The following is a 6,387-nucleotide window of genomic DNA, read 5'->3' on the forward strand; positions in this document are numbered from 1 at the left end:
GGGGTGGCACTACTCACAGGATGGTGTGACAGCAAACATCCTGGCCACCAGCAATGGGTGGGAACTGGGACAGTCTGTCCACGATGGGGCTGGCCCCACGTGCAGCTTTGTTCCCCCTAGGGCAGGTGAGCCTTACTCTCTCTGTGGGTTGAGTACGGGGTCTGTGGTTTAGCAGATCCAAGGTACCGGCCCCAGTCAAGGCTGCTGGGGCTGGGGTCTGCGTGCCCTGAGCTCTGCGTGCCCTTGCTCTGCTCCCCAACTCCCAGCCACCACTGCCACAGCACATGAGGAGCGCACGAGCAGCACAGCAGCATGTGCACATCAAGCGAGCAGCACAGCAACAGGCGAGCAGCACAGCACACCAAAGAGGAGGAAGACTACCAGGCCCAACCGAACATGGGCACTGCCTCTGCCAAGCAGGCCAGGGCATAAGGCTCCCCAACACAGCACACCCATCTCTCTCTTCCCCCACTGCATCCCAGGACCAGAGCCTGAAACAGCCCAAAGCCTCGCTCCCTCCCCCGGCTTGGCTCTGCTCCAGGCTCCACTTAGCATCAATTATTCAGTGCTGACTCGCTGATGTATTGCAGAGGCACACAGCAGGGTTGCTGAGCTCTTGGCAGGGGTGGGCAGGCAGGATGAGCACAGCCGTGGCTCGGCAGAGAGCCAGCGAGCGACAGGGCGAGATGTGGCCACCTGCCTGTCCCAGCTCCTGGCGCTGCTGGTTTGGCCGTTCATAAGCCAGGAAGGATGGGAGCCACAGGGGGCTGCCAGGGTACCAGAGCCGAGTGCAGCTTGCGGGGCTTGTGGGTCTGTGTTGGGAGTTGTTTTTGGGCAGGGACCAGCCCTAGGAGCTGGAGAGCTGGTGTTGAGTTCTCTGAAAGCCATGACGAGAACAGTGGCTCCACCAGGGAAAGGGGGGACTGACTTACTTAATGGGAATACTGGCAAATGCCAAGCATGGAGGGAGAGGCAGCGGGAGGACTGGTCACTGGCTGACAAGGCCATTGGGATTTATGCAGCAGCCTTGATACCTTTTACAGAGTTCATTTGCCACTGGTCCCAGTGCTGTACAGCAAACAAGCATCAGTAAGCTCAAGCTTAGGACTACACAGCTGTCCTGCTCTTGGTCCCCTGGGAGCAGCACCCAGGCCTTGGGGGGCATAGAAGGAGGTAGGGGATACTGCTTGACTGGTGCAGGGGCTGTCTGCACTCCCATCCCCCTGGGGACGCCAGCACCTCCTGTGCTGGGACCTTTCTGCAGCAGGAGAGCGTGCTGGTGACCTGCTGCTTCTGGCACCAGCTGGAGGCCAGGCATTTAGCCTAGGCTGGATACCAGATGTGGCTTGTGTCTAGCCCAAGGTCTTTCACTTCTCTGGTAAGGCATGGAGGTCCTAGGCTTATCTGGTGGGCAAGTCACAGGGGTGACCTCCCCCTGGGGAGGACTCTGCAGTGGATGCTTGGCACATCTTCCATCAGCCCAGCCCAAAAACCCTACCTGGGACCCCTGTTCAGCACCCGTTCAAGGCTGGGTACTGCTGTGGCTCCTGCATTAGCTGGAAGGATGCTGTCAGGTGATGTGGTAGAGCCCTGCCTGTCCCCGTTCCCCGCAGGGGTAGGGTGACAGCACCGTGCCACAGCCAGGAGGCCATGACTGGGCACATGCATGGGCACATGCATGGGGTGTGGGGACCAAGGATGCCAGTAAGCAATGTCTTACTCCATTTCTTTCAATGACCAAGTGAACCTACGCTGTTTCAGAGAAACAGGACTCTGCCTGCCCCATCCCTCAAACCCAGCAGGACTCGGAGCAGAAGTGTCTAGAAGGGTAGTGTTTCCCACAAGGATGAGGTTTGCTTCACTCCAGTGCATGGATGTCCCACTCTTGCGCATGATGGAGGATCCCTGAGCTAGCATCCAGCATGAAATGATATGGGAGATGTGCCAAGAGCTGATCCTCACTGCACTGTTGCTCCACGGTGTGCTTTCAGAAGGCGTTGACTTTTTTTTTTCACAGGGTTGCAGACCAGGTTTTAACCAGTTAATATAAATGAGCTAACTTAAGGACACTGGAGAACAAGGTAGGAGCTTTTTTTGTTCCTGTTTGATTTCTTAGGTGAGGCAGAGCACTACTACAAGCAGGAATACCAGCCTACAGCACCCACTGGGCGATGCATGGGCATGCCACATTTCTTGCACTGCCCTTAAATCCTAGGGTGGCATTTAGCTAATCCTGGCCCCTCCATTTTGCTGTCAGTCTTTGAGCCCTCTGTGCTGCTCTGGTAGGGACAGATGACCTTGTGTTTACCGTAACCATGTTGCTTAAGTATCAAATGGCAGCTTTCTCTGGGGAAAACCAGTATACTGTCCAAATTTAACACCCCAAAGCCAACAGTACCATGGCCATCTAAGCACAGGAAGCACTGGCTGTGAAATCTGGGGTGTGTCAGAGGTGCTACTCACACACAGCTTTTTAAAATCCATTTTCAGCTATGAGCAGCACCACCACCTTATGCTCTCAGTGACTGGCGTAAGCATGACTCAGTCCTGACTCATGTAGCGTCACAGTGAGTCGCACTCACCCACCCTCCCACTCACCCACCCTCCATGCAAGGAGCTATGTCCACCCACTCCCTGTCCTGTCCAACCCTCCCAGCACTGCCTGCGGGCAGGAAAACAAACTTCAAACCTAAAATCTCAGCCAAAAATGAAAGCCACCGGCCATGTATCAGAAGGGATGCGCAGGGGCTGGGGGCAGGATGCTGCCCTTGGCTCAGCGAGCCAGGAGAGTACGTAGAAAGTTTTCTTTCCACTGCTGCTGGGGATGCTTGGATTTAACTGCGGTAGAAAAGCAGGAAGAGATTGAGCTGGTTGGCCCTGCCACAGCTGAAGCACAGCCAGTGAACCAAGCTAAAAGCCACCAGGAGACACAACCACCTTGCAGCAGCATCTGTCACCGTAAGAAACCTCGTGGAGTCTGATTTTATGCTGAACTTCTTTAACCATTGTCATTACAACCATGTAGAACACAGCATCAAATACTCTGTACAGTCTGTTTGGATCAGTGTAAAAAGGAATGATTGACTTCTTTTTCCACCCCAAAACTTCCCTACAAAAAAATAGCAAAAAAAAAAAAAAAAAAGCACAGGCATAAAAATGTTTTTTTAAAGTAATAATTATAATACATTAGAAAGAGTCATGGAGGAAGCGTTCCATGCTGTAAACAAGAGTAGCAATTAAAAAGCAGATGCTAGCCGGGCTGTCAAAGTGCATGGCAGAGACACCCCGACCTTGACCGCCGTCCTGTGCTGGAGCCGGTCCTCTGCACCGGTCCCTGTGGCTCTTGCTGGTGCTGCAGCCACTCAAAAGTGCTCAATTACAAACCAAATCAAAACCCCAAAACCCCAACGCTGGTCTTCAAAACTACACAGGGGAGCTGCTTTCCTGAGTTTGCTCATGGTAGGAGTGGCTTTTGCTACAGGGCTGAGGCTGTTGCAGAAGGCTGGGGCAGGGGTGCGTGTGGCTTGGGCCGGTTATTTGTCCTGCTCAGCTGCCACCCTTGCCCTTCTCCTTCCCATCCTATCCCCAGCGAACAAGCTGAGGCTGGGCCACCTCCTGCCCACCACTGCTGCCACAGACCTGCCATGGCTGCACTTTCATCTGCAGCAAGAGACAGAGGAGGAGAGGATCGGTCATCTCCTAGTAGATTATGCTTTGATGTGCTGAAGTGAGAGCATCACTCCAAGGAAAGCAATGCAAGTTGCTGGCTCCCTGCCAGCTCAGGCTACTTTGCCCCAGGAACTGTTCCCAAACCTGCCAGCTTTCAGGGGATGCTGGAGAAGAGCTGCTTAGGTGGCACAGGGAGGAGCTTGGAGACCTTCACAGCAAGAAGCACACTGGTGGGAATACGTCTGCCTGGTCCAAAGGTCATCACTGCAACCAGCTGATGGCTTCCCCCCAGGCTTGGAGGTAATGAAGGACCTTGCTGCTTATTCCTGTTAGGGCTTGGAGAGGAGGAACTGCCCCAAATTCTTGCTGAACACCATGCACCAAACACCATGCAATGGGTACTGTGCATTTGACAGTGCTCTAAAATTAGAGCAAACCACCTTTTAAAATGTGAATACTGCAAAACATCCTAGACACACACTGGGTGAGGAGCCTGGGTACACATGCAACATGATGTGCAAAGGCTGTGTGCCTGAAATGAAGGGAAAAAAGTAAAAATGAGGGGAAAGAGGTCTCAGATCTTGCATGTGAGAGCCAAACATTCAGATGTATTAGGAGGAGTCCTATGTGTGCTTCAAGGAGAGGACACACCCCCAAGCTATAGAAACCAAGCTAAGCAGTGACCACTAGCCCTCACATGCTTCTTGTTGCTTCCCAGCAAGCTCCAGAGGCCAGTGGGCTGCTAGTGAAAGGCAAGCTGTACCTGTCCTGAAATACTGGCCAGGTATTTTAACACACAAGTAGGTTTAGCTACTGCACAGTTACTGAAAAACATACTCCAAATTAAAACTGAATCAAGCACCATGGTCCTAGAAAGGTGTCTCAAAACACAAATACTGAACATTCATAGAGCACTTCTCAAAGACCAACTCTCAACTCCTCACAATACCCCTGTGAGGTAGCTAATAGGGTTATCCCTGCTTTGCAGAGGGAGAGAGGACGGGCAAGGTTGGAGACTCAGCAGAAGATGGGGTCTCCAACAGAGCAGGGGTTGCAACAGAAGCTGAGGGTGCTGGCTGGCTACATCCAAAGATGGGGTGCTGCCTTCAACGCTCTCCTTGCTGCTACCATAAACTACCACATGCACAGAAAAAAAACCAAACCCCTGGTAAACCCCACAAAGTAATTTAGTGGAAGTTTGCTGCTGGGCTTCCAGGTAGGCTTCAGATCAGGTTATGTTACTGAAGCAGCCTGTGAGATAATAAACAGTTTTCAAAGTCTCCTTAGAACTTGTTCCCTTTTGCCCAGTGTCTCCATGGAAGGGATGGGAAGCACACCTTAGGTGGCACCTGCAGCCACCCCTTCTGGACAGCAGAGTCAAATACAGCACATCTGGAGCAGTTTATTTATTTCCTGCGGCTTCCATTGGTTCTTTGTGATTAAGTCCCTTCACCTACAGGGGTGAAGTAGTTTGCACCAGCTCTTTTAGTGGGGTCAGCTGTTCCTGGGTCCCCGCACACCTCCAGCCAACTGTTTGGGCTATGCAGCAGTGACACCCTGGGATGGGGAGGAGATGGACAGGCCACCAGGACTGTGCATGAAGGGCATGTGGGCACCATTGCATTATCTCCTCAGCAGTGGGCTGTGGTGACATTGATGCTCTACAGCCTTATCTTCCAAACCTCTGTGCCTGGGTTTCCTTCCTTTGTTGTTAATTTCTGGGTGGGCTAAAATAGGAGGGCTGAGATCAGGTTCTGGGCAATGTGCTCCCCTTCCCCAACTCCTATGCTGTTTCCACCCTGACACTTAACTTGCTCAAAGTAAAACCAGGTCAGACCGGGCACTGTGGTTAGACACCATCGCACCTCCAGCAGCTTGGTAGTGAAGACAGGAGGTTTCCCAAAGCAGCAGCCTCTTTTCCTGTTCAGCCAACAGAAGGGCAGCGAGCCCGCTCGCCGCCCTGGACTTGCAAGGGAAAGGCCAGCAGAAAGGCCACTCAGCCCAAGAGACCAGGCTCAACCTTCATCACTGTCCTTGGCACCTTGAGAACTTGGGAAAGAACCACCCTGCAGGCGGTCTCCCACTGGGGTCACACCAAGGAGACCCCCCCCACCCCAGGGACTCAGCAGCTGTTACACCTTCCCCCAGGACACCATCCACCGCCACGGCAGGAGCCGCGTACAGGCAAGCACTGCTCTGTGGAATTGCATAGAGTAGGCAGTGGGCTGCCTGCACCCTGCCGGGAAGCCATGGCCCTGCTGGAAAATGCTGCTGCGTACAACTGCAGGTCTGGGAAAAGAAATAAAGATCTATTGCTACAAAGGCCTTTGAAAGCAACACTGTTGGCTGCACTGATTGGGCATTTTAAAGAAAGTATTTTGTACTCCTATGCCTTGCGCCCGCTTTGATGGCCATGGGTACTCACAGCAGGCAGGAGCAGAAGAAAACACACAGCACATTCACCAGCCCTGCCTCTCCCCCACCACAGGATGAGGCTTGAGGAGCTTTGAGGAACAAAAAATAAAAGCACTTTCAATTTGTCCATAGGAAAGATGCAAACCCAATTTGCTGGTGCCTCCTGGCGCTGGCAGCCACTGCTCCATCTCCTTGCCGGGTGCTCGTACCAAAGCACAGCTTGACAGGTGATGGCTGCTGTGCTGTCACCCTGACACAGCCCTGCTGGGGGGGTGGGGGGGTGTCCCAAAAATGGGGGGCGGG

This window comes from Phaethon lepturus, unplaced genomic scaffold (genome assembly GCF_000687285.1).
Source record: "Phaethon lepturus isolate BGI_N335 unplaced genomic scaffold, ASM68728v1 scaffold547, whole genome shotgun sequence".
NCBI lineage: Eukaryota > Metazoa > Chordata > Aves > Phaethontiformes > Phaethontidae > Phaethon > Phaethon lepturus.